Here is a 17700-nt window from a genome sequence, read left to right as displayed (position 1 = left end):
CAACACAAGCAAGGAAGGAGGGAAGTTGCGATGGCCGCTCGCAGGAATTCAAAATGATTTGTATATAAAAAAAGCACTCCGTCGTCAGGCCACGAGTGACCTAGCGGGACCATCCGACTGCCGTGTCATCCTCAGTAAAGGATGCGGATAGGAGGGGCGTGGGGTCAGCACACCGCTCTCTCGGTAGTTATGATGGTATTCTTGACCGAAGCCACTACTAATCGGTCGAGTAGCTCCTCAATTGGCATCACGAGGCTGAGTGCACCCCGAAAAACGGCAACAGCGCATGGTGGCCTGGATGGTCACCCATCCAAGTGCCGACCACGCCCGACAGCGCTTAGCTTCGGTGATCTTACGGGAACCGGTGTATCCAGTGCGGCAAGGCAGTTGCCGATTTGTACATAACATTCTCAAATTTACAGAGCATTTCACAAGTCCGCACCTCGTGGTCTTGCGGCAGCGTTCTCGCTTCCCGCACGCGGGGTCCCAGGTTCGATTCCCGACGGGGTCAGGGATTTTTCCTGCCTCGAGATGACTGGGTGTTGTTGTGTCGTGTTCATCATCATTCATCCCCATTACGGTCGGAGGAAAGCAATGGCAAACCACCACCACTCTCCCGCATCGTCCCCAACGCTTCACGGAGGCTGAGATTTCATCATCATCATTATTTCTCAAAACGAAAGAAACATAACTTCTCTTTCTGTATGCAGTTACTTTTGCACACTATTACTACTCGCAGAAAGCAGGCTAGGTATCATCTTCCTATTACACAGTATTGGATGATCTCGAGGTGTCGGCAGACCAGCGATGGGCTGATGACAAATTCAGCGTTGACAGGGGGCGACGAACTCTGTCTTTCTGGAGTTGTAGCGCTGCCCGCTCTTTCCACTGCTGTGCAGGTCAGCGCCTTCTTGATGTCGTTTTGTCATTGACGTGCAGGTCAGCGCCTTCTTGATGCCGTTTCGCGGCACTGCGTTGGTAGGCGTGCAGTCGATGCTTTAGGGCTGCAGAAGTTCCACTTTTATCACACAGGACATTATTAGATAGTATACGCCATGAAAAATTATTCAAAGCGCTTATTTTCGCCGTAGAAATTTCGTTAATAAATCAATGATTACTGCAAACTCCCTTCCAGTGTGTATTCCATTTGCTACAGAACAGATTACAGAATCGTTTTACTCGTAATAAATAGCTTCTCTTGTTGTGCTAGAACGGAATTCCATATGGCATTTGTTGTAGATGCAACTGGAAAACATATTCGTGGAACACCACGCACATTTAATGAAAGCTAGTGCCTGCATTCCTACATTTATACCGATACTCCGCAAGCCACCTTACGGCGCGTGGCGGTGGGTATCTCGTACCATTACTAGTCTTTTCCTTTCCTGTTCCACTCCCAAATGCAGCGAGGGAAAAACGACTGTCTACATTGCTCCGTGTGAGTCCTAATTTCTTGCATCCTATCTTTGCGGTTCTTACACGGAATGTTTGTTGGTGGCAGTAGAACTGTTCGGCAATTAGCTTTAAATGCCGGTTCCCTAAATATTCTCAATAGTTTTTCTCGAAAAGAACGCCGGCGTCTCTCCAGGGATTCCCATTTGTGTTCGCCAAGCATCCCCGTAACATTTACGTGTTGTTCGAACCTACGGGTAACAAACGTAGCAGCCCGCCTCTTAATTGCTTCAATGTCTTTCTTGAATCCGACCTTGTAGCGTCCCAAACGATGGAGCAGCACTAATGAATAGGTCGCACTAACGTCCATTACGCGGTCTCCTTTACAGGTGAACCACTTTCCTAGAATTTTCCCAATAAATGAAGTCGACCGTTCGTCTTTTCTACTACATTCGTAACATGCTCTTTCTGTGGTGTCACCGCCAGACACCACACTTGCTAAGTGGTAGCCTTTAAATCGGCCACGGTCCGTTAGTATACGTCGGACCCGCGTGTCGCCACTGTCAGTGATTGCAGACCGAGCGCCACCACACGGCAGGTCTAGAGAGACGTCCTGGCACTCGCCCCAGTTGTACAGCCGACATTGCTAGGAATGGTTCACTGACAAAGACGCTCTCATTTGCCGAGACGATAGTTAGCATAGCCTTCAGCTACGTCATTTGCTACGACCTAGCAAGGCGCCATTACCAGTTTATATTCAGTGTAATAATGTCTAACAAGAGCGATGTTCTCCAATTGTGGATTAAAGTTAAGTATTCCAAGAACTACGTTCTTTTCTTTATAGGATAATTACTTTACCTTTTTCCAGACCTCACGCCAATCTGCGTGAGCTTAACGCGTGCCTTTCGGCTACCTCCGAGTGGCGTGGCTGTCTTGCCACGCCACTGCACTTTCCATTTCACACCCCTTTGTGGCCTAACGTCCAGACATTTTAACGATGTGACTGTGTCAAGTAGGGCCCTGCTAATGCTGTATCCGAACATCATTGGTTTGTTTTTCCTACTCACACGCATTAACTTACATTTTTCTACATTTAGAGCTATCCGCCACTCATCAAATCAACTAGAAATTTTATGTAAGTCATCTTGTATCCTCATACAGCCTCTCAACGACTACCATATACTGCAGCATCATCAGCAAATAATCACAGATTGCTGCACACTGTGTCCGCCAAATCATTTATGAATATAGAGAATAACGGCGGTCCAACCACACTTTCTGGAGCACTCCTGGCGAAATCCTTGTCCCTGGTGAACATTCACCGTCAAGAACAAATACTGACTTATGAAGTCTACGCGTCACTCACATATTTGAAAACTTGTTCCATATGCTCGTACCTTCGTTAACAGCCTGCAGTGGGCCATCGTGTCAAACGCTTTCCGGAAATCCATAAAAATAGAAATCTGCCTGTTGCTCTTTATCCATAGCTCGAAGTATATTATATGAGAAAAGGGCAAGCTGAGATTCGCACGGGCAATTATTTCTAAAACCAAGCTGATTTGTGGACATTAACTTCTGAGTCACAAGAAAATTTGTTATATTCGAACTGAGAATATGTTCAACGACTCTGTTACACACCGATGTTAGGGATATTGTCTGTAATTCAGCGGGTCCATTCTTTTGCCTTTCTTATGCACAGAAGGCACTTGCACTTTTTTTCCAGGTGCTTGGAACTCTGCGCTGAGCGAGCGATTCGAGATAAATGCAAGCTACCTACGTAATAGGCCGTAGAGTACTCTTTGAAAAACCGAACTGCGATTCCAGACGGATTTGGTGACTTACTTGTTTTCAGCTTTTTCAGTTGCGTCTCTACGCCAGGGATGGTTATTTCTACGTCGTCCGAACGGGAGTGTGTTCGATAGTCAAACGACGGTATCTATTTGCTTCTGTCTTCGGGTTCTTCGGCCGACGATCGTCTGATGATTTTACTGACGTTTCGCCAGCCGGTGGCAATGGAGGGTGAAGCTTTGACAATGCCAACCACTCGTGCTGGCGAAACGTCAGTAAAATCATCAGACGAACGTCGGCCGAAGAACCCGAGACAGAAGCAAATAGGTTGTTTGTCAACAACTGGCCACGAAAGCATGAACAATTTTGTGAAACGACTGTATGTTTATACAATTCTCCTGCGTGAATGATTTCTTGAATTTGAAATGTAAAGCTTCAGCTTTCGTTTTGTTATCTTCATCTGCACACTAGACTGGTCAATAAATGACTGGATGGAAGCCTTAGCCCCACTTAGTGATTTTACAGAGGACCAGAATTTTCTCGCGTTCTGTGCCAGATCTTTTGCTTGGTTATGACGGTGGCAGTAGTTATGTGCTTCGTGCATAGATCTTTTTACAGACGCACGGGTCTATACCAACACCTTTACTTGTCGTCATTTTCGCGTTCCATTTTGAACCGAGAATGCAACATCCTCTTCTTCGTCAGCAGTTTCCGAATTTCATTATCAAACTCTGATGTATCTTTCCGTCATTAATCCACTTATTAGGCACATAATTTTCTACACCACGATTTACAATCTTCTTATTGCCCATAATTCCTCTACGTCAATCTTACAGAAACTAAGTAATACCAATTCACTGTCTAACTGAAATGTTAATAACTGTTTATCTGCTCTTTCTAGGAGACATTCTCTCATAGCCTTCTTGTCGTAAGCACAGTTGCTATAATGTCTTAATGATCGCTTCTCCCTGTTTCTGTACCAAACTCTTTGCAGCTACGAGATCTAAGATATTTCCATCGCGTGTGGGCTACCGAACTGGCTGGTCAAGACAATTTTCAGAAAAAGTGCTCAAAAAGAACTTCGCATGACTGTCTGTCTGCATCCCTTGCAATGAATCGATAGACATCCCAGTCAGTATTCGGTAGGTTAGAAACGCCTCCAACTAACAATGGATGATCTGGTTATTTACGCGCTACATTCTCTGAATGTAGAGCTGTCATAGCGAAATTGGGTGTCCGGGAAAAACATCCAACATTTAACTTGGTTTCACTTACACTGGTTACATGCGATCAGATAACTTCACTGTCACACTCAAATTCGACCTCAATAGAGGCAATATTTCTGTCAGCTGCAATGAACACTATCTCTCTCCTACGGCCTCTAATCTGTCTTTCCCATATACGTTCCACGAGTCGCTAAATAGAGCTTTCCACTTCGGATTTCAGCCAGCCCTCGGCCCGAGAATAATTTGAAAGACACCGATTTTTCAAATGTGATACTGGAAAATACGGTTCGATTAGATCCATCCGGCCGGGGTGACCGAGCGGTTCTAGGCGCTACAGTCTGGAACCGCACGACCGCTATGGCCGCAGGTTCGAATCCTGCCTCGGGCATGGATGTGTGTGATGTCCTTAGGCAAGTTCTAAGTTCTAGGGGACTGATGACCTCAGAAGTTAAGTCCCATAGTGCTCAGAGCAATTTGAATAGATCCAAAAAGATTGTTCTGCATTCGATCACCTTGGATGCGACTTCTATGAAAGCAGGTGCACTAAACTGATGCAGAATTAAAGAATGTATTTTTTTGGAATCTTACCTCGAAGTGATTTCTGTATTAGACTTAAGGAAGCCTGTAGAATTTTGAATTTTTTTCATGAAAATTTTAATCTGTCTGTAAAAATAAACACCACAGGGTAAGCAACGTGGTGTACATTTGGGTGGGGTGATTATTGTGGTGCAGCTGCATGCTTGTCTTTCATATATAAATATTGGAATTTCTCCGTCACATCTGTCCTCGTCATGAATCAGTAAGATAAAGTTTCTCTTGTCCCACGTACAGGAGAATTTCAGATTTTAAGAACTCTTCGTAAGCACTTTGGAGAATTTCCTGATTTATTGTCGATCATAATTAGATATTTTAATTTATGAGTCAACTCTTTTTCGAGCAATACGACTAAATTTCCCGGATGATTCATGCACACATAAGAAAAAGTAATATCTTCCCTAACGCTGTTATATCATACTGCGCTGTGAAGGAATCACTAATCTTGTAGTATAAAACATTCCCGGTCTTCTTGCCGCGTAAATTCAGAGTTAAACCTCGAGCTTTCCGACGATTACCTCCATATTCTTCGTTCTCAAATCCCTGATCTTGTTCAAATCTGTTTTCTGCACAGGCATTATTATCGCTCATTGTTCCGCAAGACGTCTGTAGCACGTCGGTTGGTATTGGCACCGGTATTAATTATGTAATCTAAATCAAAATTAGAGATTAATATTTTCGTCTGTATTTGGAATGACATATATACCATTTAATGATATCCTGTGCGGTCAGATTGAAAAATAAAAATAAAAAGTCCGAGGGCAGAACTTGAACATGAACTGCCAGAGTGATAGCCGTGGTCCTCAGCAATGGTCCTCAGTGGTCGAAACATCATTAATGTTACAAGTATAGGAGTTACACATAAAACCTCAACATCGCTTTTCTAGGAAACTGGGTGCCGTCCCACGAAAAGTTGTAAGCCAGATACTAATCTCCCTTCAACATGACTAAGCCTCATAAAAATCTGTGATTAACAGGTCTTATGGTTCCCTGATTTAACGAGAGCTGTGCTCTTCATACTAAAGAAAGTCTAAAACCAAAAATGGGCGAAGAGTCACTAATTAACATGCTACATCAAATTAACACTGCAAGGAACCTTTAAAACAAGCAGTAAAACTATATTCCCTTTTGCATTTGCCGAAATAATTAGACTCAGCTCAGTGGAAACAACACTTCGAAGCCTTAGACTTCATAAGTTCAGTATGATGATGATGATGAGGTCCCATACCCCTAGGAGCGTAGGGGACGATGCGGGAGACAAGTACAGTATAACACGCTCTTGTTCAGAGCCATCCTTAACTGATCTCCGGCAGTTGCAACATGCCACCATAAGTTTCACAGATCTTCACAGGTTAACAGCAGAATATGTATCATACGTTACTTAATGCTTCGAGTTAGGCGATGAGAAGACGTCCAGTATGAGATGACGGACCCGCCACCGTTTCGCAGCCGGCCGAAGTGGCCGTGCGGTTTAAGGCGCTGCAGTCTGGAACCGCAAGACCGCTACGGTCGCAGGTTCGAATCCTGCCTCGGGCATGGATGTTTGTGATGTCCTTAGGTTAGTTAGGTTTAACTAGTTCTAAGTTCTAGGGGACTAATGACCTCAGCAGTTGAGTCCCATAGTGCTCAGAGCCATTTTTGCCACCGTTTCGCACGCAAGGGCGTCGACTAATGAGCACCGTACACACTGCGTGAGGCAAAACGGCGAGGACGGCGAGGCCCAGGCACAGCGGATCGAGACGAGGGCCTGCCTTCGAACCACGTTGCCTCGTTGAGCCTTTGGCCACACGCCAAGCCGGGAAACCAAAGGCGGAACAGTGAGAGATACAAGACCAGACGAGTGTCGGTATCAGCGACGCAAGTGGAACCTCACTATCGCCAGTCGCCACGGCTCAGCTCTCATTATTGTTGTCAACAACTGAGACATACTGCAGACGTCATTTTTGTTTTCTTAACGTTGATTCAGGTCACAGATGATGGTCATGCTCGAGACCGGTAGCAAATAAAAAATTCTAACGCAGTCAAGCGTCATGAGTTCCCTGAAACATATATTCGCTGTTGGCAATTGTCTAAAGAAAAAATTTGTAAAGTTTGCAAGTTATGGTTTTTTGAAACGATGAAGCGAGTTCATGGACACCTTGTGTATTCACAAGAACCGAATCACCTTTTGGAAACAGAAAATAAAGATAGCTGACGTTTACATTTAGCTTCCATCATGTATAAGACCAGCGTCGTAACTACTGTACTACCTCGGTCACTTCACGTGCGTCATACACCGAGGGGACAAAAGTCGTGGGAAACCTGCCAGTCATACAGTGAAGCCTTTCAGGACCGGATGTTTCAGCTGCCGAGAATTCTTTCGGGTTGTATGGCCGTGGTCCATGCAACTCATCTATCCCTGACGTTTCGACCAAAGCTACGTTGGACATCTTCGGAGGTGCTGAGTCTTGCCGAGTGACGAGTCTGACGTCGAAGGACGGCCTAAATACCGCGGCAAGTGGGCGTGGCCTGGATTTCACGTGATAGCTGCTATGATTGATAGTTATATTTTATCCCTGACAAGGTTTATCTCTGCTATCACGTAAAATTCAGACCACGCCCACTTTCCTCGGTATTTAGACCGTTCTTCGACGTCCGACTCGTCAGTCGGCAAGACTCAGCACAACCAGGAACACCTCCGAAGATGTCCAACGTAGCTTTGGACGAAACGTCAGGGATAGAAGAGTTCCATGGACCACGGCCATACAACCCAGAAGAATTCTCGGCAGCTGATACCTGCCAGTATCGTGTCACATGCCCTTTTGCACGGCGTAGTCTAGGAGCTCGGCGTGACATAGACTCTACAAGTAACTGCAACTCCCCTTCAGGAATATCGAGCAACGGTGCCTCTGTGGCGGTTCATAATTACGGAAGTGTTTCCGGTGCAGAATTGTGTGCACGAACTGACCTCTCGATTATGTGCCATAAATGTTCGACAGGATTTACGCCGGGCGACGTTCGTCGCCAAATGATTCGCTCGAATTGTCCAGAATGTTCTCCAAACCAATGGCCAACAAATGAGCACAAGTGGCATGGTGTGTACTCATCCATAAAAATTCAATCGTTATTTGGCTACAAATGGTATCCAAGTAGCCAAAGATAACAATATCCAGTCAATGTTCGGTTCAGCTGGACTGCAGGACCATTCCATGTAAACACAGTCCGCACCATTATGGAGCCACCACCAGCTTGCACGCCGCCTTTTTGATAACTTGGGTCGACAGCTTCATGGGATCTGCACCACAATCGAACCCTACCATCTGCTCTTACCAACTAAAATTGGAACTCTTTCGACCAGACCATGGTGTTCCAGTAGTCTAGGCTCCAACCGGTATGGTCACGAACCCAGAAGAGGCAAAAAATGGTTCAAATGGCTCTGAGCACCATGGGACTCAACTTCTGAGGTCATCAGTCCCCTAGAACTTAGAACTAGTTAAACCTAACTAACCTAAGGATATCACACATATCCGTGCCCGAGACAGGACTCGAACCTGCGACTGTAGCAGTCTCGCGGGTCCAGACTGCAGCGCCTAGAACCGCACGACCACTACGGCCGGCCCCAGAAGAGGCGCTGCAGGCGATGTCGTCCTGTTAGCAAAGACACTCGCGCGTTCGTCGTACGTCCCACATTAATTTCTGCGGTTATTTCCCGCAGTGTTGCTTGTCTGTCAGAACTGACAACGCCGTTGCTCTCGGTCGTTAAGTGAAGGCTGTCGGTCACGGCGTGGTCCCTGGTGAGAGTTAATGCCTGAAATCTGGTACTCTCGGCACACTCTTGACACTGTGGATCTCGGAAAACTGAATTCCCTAACGATTTTCGAAAAGACATGTCCCACGTGTCTAGCTCCAACTACGATTCCGCGTTCACAGTCTGTTAAATCCCGCCGTGCGGCCATAATCACGTCGTAATTGTGATGTCGTTAGTCATACGATCACACCGCCGGCTGAGAGATCGATCCGCCGGATGCGATTCTCTCGATAAATGGAACACAAGAACGGCTGTGCTAGCCAAAGAGTACACAGCCAGTCGCAGTACTTATGCTCCCCGCGAGGCGCCGCTAGGCCATTTCATGCCCAGCAGGAGTGTAGTGCAGTTGTGCCAGTCTACAGTCCGTAGCCGCCCGTAGTGTTCAGCCAGCGCCGATGTTAGTCATCGTCTGCACCTCAGTCATTGCTGCCATCAAGTCTTTGTAACTCCGTTCCAAGTTAGTCTTCAAATGAACCGGATTCGACACTCAAGATTACGAGAGATTAATTCGTCACTGAAAAATTTCTGACTTGTAAATTATGTCATTCTACAGACGCTTAGTCTAGTCGCGTCTTCTGTAATTGTCAACCAATTGATCATGGACTACAGCAAAGTAATAAATACTTTCTTATTTTGTACTCCTGCTAATTAATTGTATTTTCCTGTTGTAGGTACCAAGCAGTCTTGGCATAGTAGAACCCCCGTTTAAACCTCCTTGACTACCTCATATTTGCCACCTCATGTTGATGGACTCGATTATGGTGGAAGATCGAGAGCCATCAGTAATCCTTTCCATATGACCACCCTGAGTACAAACGACAGCTCCACCAATGAACTGCCCTTTTATACCTTGTAGACGCTGAGCCGTGGCGCTCGTTACTGGCGCTCCAGTGTCTTGGATGTCCATTATCGATCCTTCGATGTTTCTTATCTTTGCTTGCCTTGTTGTTTTCCGCATTCGCGGGGCGAGTGGCAATTGACGTTTGCTCGGGCGACCTGCTGAGACGCCGCGAGGTTCGAGTTGGTTGTACGCGGTCTGCCGGTTCAGGATGGAGGATATGTGTTGGCTGCCTGCCTGTCTGCTCTCCTGATTTTGCTCACCGTGCCTTGCGACCGCCTAGCTAGGGTTGCTGCCTGGTGTATCCTACACGAGTCATACCGGAAGTCCAGCAGAAGTTAAGCAGCCTTGTGTTTCTTTTAAAGAAAAGGAGCCAATGTATAAGACTTTTTGTACCCAATTTTGGTGGCCTCTTAAGTGTGTCCTTGGTGTTTACACTGCCTTTTGGGAGAGCTAATTCTTTTATGGAGAGCTGCATCAAACCAGTCTCAGGACTGAAGACCACAACAACAACAACAACAATTCTTTTAAATTTAAATAGTTGGGGTTCCCTGTCCTTTATAATCTTTTGGGGGTTTTATTTGAATTTTCTCTTTGGGGTTCCTTCCTTGTGCTTGGTTAGATGTTTACTTGTATGGCGGGAAGTGACTCATGGTTAAAACTCGGAGAAGGTGTTTGTTGTTACTGCCGCCTCCGGCATTCGTCTTTTCAAGTAAGTGTTGCCATCCCTTCAAGCGACCTGGTGTCACTCCTCGTTAATTAATGCTGGTTTATGTGTACTTAATTATGAATTGGCCATTTGAATTAATATTTTGGGGCGCAGTATAGCACTAAGGCAAGCTCATTGTATACCATCTCGTGCCCCGGTCTAGTACCTTAATTTTCAGTGGCACGAGTTAGCTCCACTACCGGTTTTACTGATGTGCTCGCTTCAAAATCTTGTCTTGTATAAGTTTGCCCCATGTGTGTCTGGGAACACAGAGACGAGCTTTAGTGTGACTTCAGTGCTAGTGACTTAATGGAATCTTCATTTTGGCTTGGCTTCCACTGAAGAGTTTGAGTGGAGCGTAGTGTGTTTGATTTGTTATTCATTTAATTACTGTAAGTTTGTTTATTTAATGGGGAGCAAGACATTCAAAGACTGTTGGTATTAACTCCCCTAGTTGCTGGGTGTTGCTAATTCGTTCCAAATGGCCTACTACTTATTCAGTGGCAAGGCTGTTGATTAGTTGGTTACTGTGGGTACAAATTCACGCTATTTATTTGTTGCCGAAATTGTTAAAGTGTCTGTATCGTGACTCAATCACTAGCTACGTGTTTGAGCTAGATTGATATAAACCCTACATTGCCTCCTTAACATTTGTTGCCAACAGAAGCCCTTAAGAGAACTAAGTTTTGTCACTGCTTATGTTCTAACATTCTGCGTGGTGTCTGTTTGTTCTAAGTCGTGTCTCCCTACCACTTTCGCGCAACGACGCTCTGAGCGTATTTTTTAGGGAATTGACTAGATTGAACCTGGGACGTGTTGCTGGTAAGGAGACGCCAGACTACACATGACATGTAGGGTTCAGAAGAGTTCAGTGAGACTAGCGATGATATAACCAAATACTTAATGATTTCAGCGTCAGCTCCACTGCACCCCCTGTAAAAGAATCTTAATACTAACTAAATTTAGTGGAAGGGGTTCAAGGCTTTCCTATTTTTAGTTAGCTGGTAAAATAACGTCGAAAAAGCAGTTAATTTTACCATTGGAAATTTTATTCTACTCACAAAACATTGTTTATAAATCGCACTATTGATAAAAGGAAATGTTTTAATACAGGATGATAAAAACCAACTGCATTCAACAAAAATGTGAACGAATATTCCCTGAATGGGTTTCCAAGTTCTACAATGGATCGAAGGATACTATTCCATATCACATCTATAATCTAGGTTTAAAATAAGTGTCACAAAAGAGAAAACTATCAAAATAGTCTACAGTGACCCTCAATTATCTTTAATTACTTATCTAACTTGTCGTAAATTACAGTGGCTGATGTGGCTTCTCAATAATTATACAACAGAAAAATCATCGCGTTTCAGATTTTTACTTCAAGTAGCAAATGTGAACACCATGAGATTTAATTGACGATCGACACTAGTATTACGTAAAAAGGGGATGTAACAGATGAGACTTCTGCAGTTCTGAGTGAAGCTTTATGCGCTGTTATGTGGCATCGCGTGTGTTCATTACCTTGTCGTTGGTTAGGCAGCGTAAGGGAGCGGCGGGCATTGCAGCTCCATACAGCTCGCCATCTCGGAAGCAACTCTCTCCTAACTTCTCCTTACTCCAATTTACCGAATTTGGTTTAAAAAAAACTATCTGGCTGTGTTTTCATCTGACCAATCAGGGTTTTAATGTTAACCTTAAGCTCCGCCTACAAAAATTCTGTCTATCCAATGAGAAACGTTATACTTTTCGTGGTGGGGCAATGTTTTTAACTTTTGCAACTTTACAGAGACGCGATAAAGTCTCACGCTAAAACTTGCAGCTGGTGTGGCCCTTTTAGTGTTATCGTAAGATCTATACTGTTCTTCTGGAGGGCTCTATCTTTTAACATGTGCTGGGGGGGTGGTAGTGGCGGTTGGCTGGCGACGTGGGTGTCCGTCCCTTATCGTAGGGCCTTCTAGCTAAACACGGTTCTGTTCTCGGCTTCTGTTCTCGTTTCTCCCCTCGGAACTGCGTCTGTTTCACGTTGGGAAGGTATGACATGTATTTAGGCATTCTTGTGTTAGTCTGTGGTATTCCATTTGCTCACTCGTTAATCTTATTACTTTGGTTAATTTTAATGTCACGATTTATTCGGAGCTATGTGACATACTGTTGGATTTGCTTATCATGTCAGGGTTTTCATGGAAGGTGTTGGATTTGCCTGACACCTTACAATGTTAACCTTTACTGGGAGCAATATTTCATATAGTTAAATTTTGTCTTAAAATGTGTATCTCTCTGAGCTAATAAACGAGTGATAAAAGAAAAAAGCAAAGGGGCCTGGTCCTTCTTATTGTGTCCGGTTTTTAAAACGTATCAAACGCTGTACCACCGCCATTGTTTATGTGCAAATCGCTTTCCTATAATCTTTTGTAACCTCAGTGTAGCATCGCCAAACGCGCACATTAGATTGAATGATATGCCGTGGCAGACTGAAAGAGGATTACTGAAATAAACAAAACAGTCCGCGAGCGTGTTGCTTTGCTTGCAAGTGGGCTGAGGGAGAGGGGGAGGGAGTTCTGGGGAACAGAGGGATGCAGGTGAGGGGTGGCAGTGGTCGGGGCAGCGGAATCGGCGGTGGGATACCGGCTGGGCGCAGCTCGCCTCGCCTCGCTGGGCCACAAAAACGGCCTCACTGCTCGCCGGCAGGTAATTTGGGTGGGCAGAAAAAGTTGGAAGGCTCATAACTTCCATTTAATTTTTCAGACTTTTCGAGCACTGGAGAATATAGGAGATGCTTATTCCTTTCGTGTTTGAAAAACAGTCCACTAAAGATGAGGTATTTTTATGCATCCGTTGCGTCGACCAGGGTCATGTCAGGTATTCGTCTCGTTTAAAAAAAAATGTTCTTTAGATAATCAGTCTCGTTATGGGCGAAACCCTACCTTCTCCACCTAATAATTCATATCTTCCGCTCGTCGTGGTGTCATGTTCCTTTAAACTTGTAATTCCTTCATTACCTGCATAGATATTCTGCAAGCCACCGTACGGTGCGTGGCGGAGGGTACCCTGTACCACTACTTGTCATTTTCCTTCCAGTTCCACTCGCAAATAGAGCGAGGAAAGAAACGACTGTCTGAATGCCTCCGTATGAACCCTAATCGAATCTTATCTTCGCGGTCCTTACGCGCGATGTATGTTGACGGCAGTAGAATCCTCCGGCAGTCAGCTTCAAATATCGGTCCTCTAAATTTTATCAATACTGTTCCTCGAAAAGGATGTCCCATTTGAGTTCTCTAAGTATTTCTGTTACACTTACATGTTGTTCGAACCTACCAGTAACAAATTTTGCAGCCCGCCTCTGAACTGATCCGATGTCGCCATTCAATCCGAACTGGTACGGATCCCGAACACTCGAGCAGTACTTAAGAATAGGTCGCTCCAGAGTCCTATATGCGGCCTCCTTTAGATGTTAATCACTCTTTCCTAAAATTCTCACAATAAACAGAAGTCGACCATTCGCTTTCCCTTCCACAGTTGCCGGCCAGGGTGACCGAACGGTTCTAGGCGCTTCAGTCTGAAAGCGCGCGACCGCTACGGTCGCAGGTTCGAATCCTGCCTCGGGCATGGATGTGTGCGATGTCCTTAGGTTAGTTAGGTTTAAGTAGTTCTAAGTTCTAGGGGACTGATGACCCCAGAAGTTAAGTCCCATAGTGCTCAGAGCCTTCCACAGTTCTCGTGGCACCTCATATCGTTTTTCAACGTTACGCCCAGATATTTAAACGACTTGCCTGTGCCAAGCAGGACACTACTAATATTTCAACTCTCTATTTAGAGTTGTTCGCTATTGCTGTGATTAATTTAATCATCCCAGTCTAACCTGATCAGCTCGTTTTGAGATAGCTTTATCATTTTTTTTATTAAAAATGAAACTCCTCTAGCTGTAATTAAGATTTCATGTTTATGAAAAAAAACTAAAGTCTAATATTTATATCACCACTGCACCGTAAGTAATATAAAAATAAATTTTCGACTTTAGTCGTCCAAGTAAGTGGGTGATTAGGCATTTGAGTGATTGTTGTTGACTTATGTCTACCCTTGACTAGTTTACATATAACAATACGAGAGTTATACTTTGTATATCTTACTGTGTACTCTTCTGTAGTAATTGTTTTTAGAGGTACTACAAGTTTTTGCATATGTGACGAACTGTTTTGACTGACAACACCCTGTTTACCTCTATTTGGAGCACTATTATGTACGTCATCGTTCTTTTACTGAAGCAGGCCTATTACAATTAGATTATTTTAGACGTGGGTACGACCATAAATGAGAAAACGACATTGAAATGGTACATTTTGGTGGCATGTTAGCTTACATTTCTCTTGTTGGAAGGAGTAGATTCATGAACTGACTCATGTGTATTTATTTTACACCGTTGACAACCATTCAATATGTTAACTGGGTTCCATACCATTCTTCCAGTGCCTCCTCATTTGTTTTTCGTATCATTATGAATGATGCTGTTTAAGTAACCTATTTCACTTTGTTACTTTATAGTAACGCCGGTAGAGTGTTATGCAAACGTGACTCCTTTAACTCCTTTCCACCTTTTCCACCTTTCACTCTTTATAAACAATGGATATGTCTGATTGGCAATGCATATTTTCCTTCCTGTTAGTTAAATTGTACATACAAAGAAGGGTTTAGGGTATTGTTATTCGCTTTTAACACAATTTTAGTACTGTTTCATGCCTATATTACTATCTCTAAGAGTAACGATTTGTCACCTAGACTTATATATACCCCCATTTTATTAAAATGTCTGGTATTGATCTGTAATGGAAATAACGGTGTATATATAACCTCATTTTTACTTTTTTGAACCATTTAAATTGCTACTGTCAAGGTAAATTGCATGTTAATGAAAATGAACGAAATGTAACTACTTTTAATGAAGTCGTCCTTTATATAATATATTTATTTTGTACAATAGCTCACAGACCACTGATGTCTCACATTGTTTGTTTTATGTATGGTGTGTTATATAGGGCCTGCAGATGGCGTTGACGCAACGTCGAAACTAGTAGCCAAATAAATACTAATCATAAGTACAGCTGGAGGAGTTTCATTTTTAATAAAAATTATACCAGCTGATGTCCCACCATCATCCGATTCAAATATGGATGTACGAAGAGCTTTATCATTCAAAAAAATGTTTCAAATGGCTCTGAGCACTATGGGATTTAACATCCATGGTCATCAGTCCCGTAGAACTTAGAACTACTTAAACCTAACTAACCCAAGGACATCACACAACACCCAGTCATCACGAGGCAGAGAAAATCCCTGACCCCGCCGGGAATCGAACCTGGGAACCCGGGCGTGGGAAGCGAGAACGCTACCGCACGACCACGAGATGCGGACCTTTATCATTTGTCGCGACCACATACACGGCCCAGTCACATTAACGTGACCGCCTCCTATGTTCGACGTCCATGTGCAGAAACTACTCACTGACGACAGGTTGTAGCACTAGCAGTAGAGGGCATATAAAGGGTGTAGGAGGGCGGCGGAAACGGCAGTCGTCGTTATGCGGGAACGGAGCTGTTTATCTGACGTCCAAAAGAGCATGACCAATGACTCTCATACCAAGGGTGGCTAACTTTGTAAACTGTTCGGGTGACCCTGTAGTTGAAGTATAGCGTGCATGGTGCTATCCAAACCTGGCGCTGATGCAAGTGTGGTGCATCACGGGCCGTAGATGACAGGGGCGAACGATGCTTAGGGAAATGTGTAGCGAACGGCTGAATAGATGTGCAACCGTTGAACGACCTGCATGATCTAAGGGGCTACCAACAGTATCTCTCCAAAGACCGTTCAGCAAATGCTGCTGCGTATGGACTTTCTAGATGAATCATGTTTTATACTCCATCGGACAGATGGCGTGTGCGGCATGATACTTCTGAAAGCAGAAGATCAAGGCCAGCAGACGGAGCGTTGTGGTTTGGAAATGTCTCCGTAGCATTCCCTGGATGATCTCGTCATATGGAAATCACAATCAATAGAAGTGTGGATCTGTCCCCTCGCCACCAAACTCACCGGATTTAAAACCAGTCGAAAATTTGTGGGTTTGTTCGTGCCATGGATCGTCAACCTAGCGAGGGTTGGCACGGCACTGGAGTCGGATGTCTCCACATCCCTGTCGGTGTCTTCGAGAGCCTCACTGACGCTGTTCCTGCGCTTCTAGCATTGATACACCCCGAGAAAGGTCGTTATTGAGGCCTATGACGACATTAATGAGACTGGACAGTGTAGTTTTCATCCTTCTTAGGTAAGAGTCTAAAAATTGGAAGACTGGCCACCTGCTTAATAGCGTGTTGGTCCCCAATAGCATTCCAGCTGTGGTCCACAGTGGAGTTCAGTTTGGCCGAATTTGGTGGCCCAGACTTCTATGTGTGTTCACTCTACTCTAAACACTGTTCCTGCTTTGTGACACGGAAGTTAGCCTGTTCGAAGGTGGCATCACTGTCAGGGAGGCATGAAGAATGAAGGGATGCTGTGGCCCACAATAGCATTGATGATATTTTTTAAAATATCGGGAATCAGATGTACCCATATTTCTTTTAAAAAATTATTTTCAGCTCTCGATATAGCGAGGAAGTGTCGATATATCGACTAAAAATTATCGACCTGCTGCCTGTAAATATGTCGGCTGCACATTCTAAACATACTGCCGGTTTTAGAGTTCCATTCTTAAGTACTCCTTTATTATTAGACATTCTGTATACCAACAAGCTTGCAGCCTGCCTGCCAATCCCCCTTAGAGCAAGAAGTGAACGGAAAACAATGCACGTTCTCGCTTGGCGATAACCACTTTGCTAACAATGGTAACTGCTTGTAAGTGACACAATGAAAGATCTCCGATGGATCCGTCGTCCGGTTTCGACACATCGGGTTCGTCCGAAACACTTCTTGTCGACTTCCCTGTTATTTCATTTCGGCCAACGCCAGCGATCTAGCAGTTGTAGTGTCAAAATTGCGTGGCGAAGCTAAACGTTGCATTTTCTGTTGGTAGCGTCGAGCTCCGATTACTTCGGCAGTTCCCTCACATGTCTCCGCTCACCGTAATCAATCTTGAATTTAGATTTTTGTCCATAATTTTTAGTAAAAGTTTTTTAAGGATGCCGATGTGAAGAAATGTAGCACACTAGTTGCGTTAAAAATTATTTTTAACACAACTGGTGTGCTATTTCTCCACATCGGAAATCTTGTTATTCCATTCACGCCGCAACCCGGCAGTGTAATCGCACTTCGCCTCTTGTGCCACATATATTGTTTCACGCAGGCAAAGACAAAGATTGGACGTGATGAAAGCTCA

At 44.4% G+C, this 17700-nt stretch overlaps 1 pseudogene; it reads right to left on the bottom strand.

Annotated features, from left to right (window-relative positions):
* Positions 1–274: 274 nt before the first annotated feature.
* Positions 275–392, bottom strand: LOC126417905 (5S ribosomal RNA; annotated as a pseudogene).
* Positions 393–17700: the final 17308 nt, after the last annotated feature.

This window comes from Schistocerca serialis, chromosome 8 (genome assembly GCF_023864345.2).
Source record: "Schistocerca serialis cubense isolate TAMUIC-IGC-003099 chromosome 8, iqSchSeri2.2, whole genome shotgun sequence".
In the NCBI taxonomy this organism is placed as follows: domain Eukaryota; kingdom Metazoa; phylum Arthropoda; class Insecta; order Orthoptera; family Acrididae; genus Schistocerca; species Schistocerca serialis.
The sequence above is the reverse complement of the archived record's forward strand: the minus strand, read 5'-3'. Positions and strand labels throughout refer to the sequence as shown.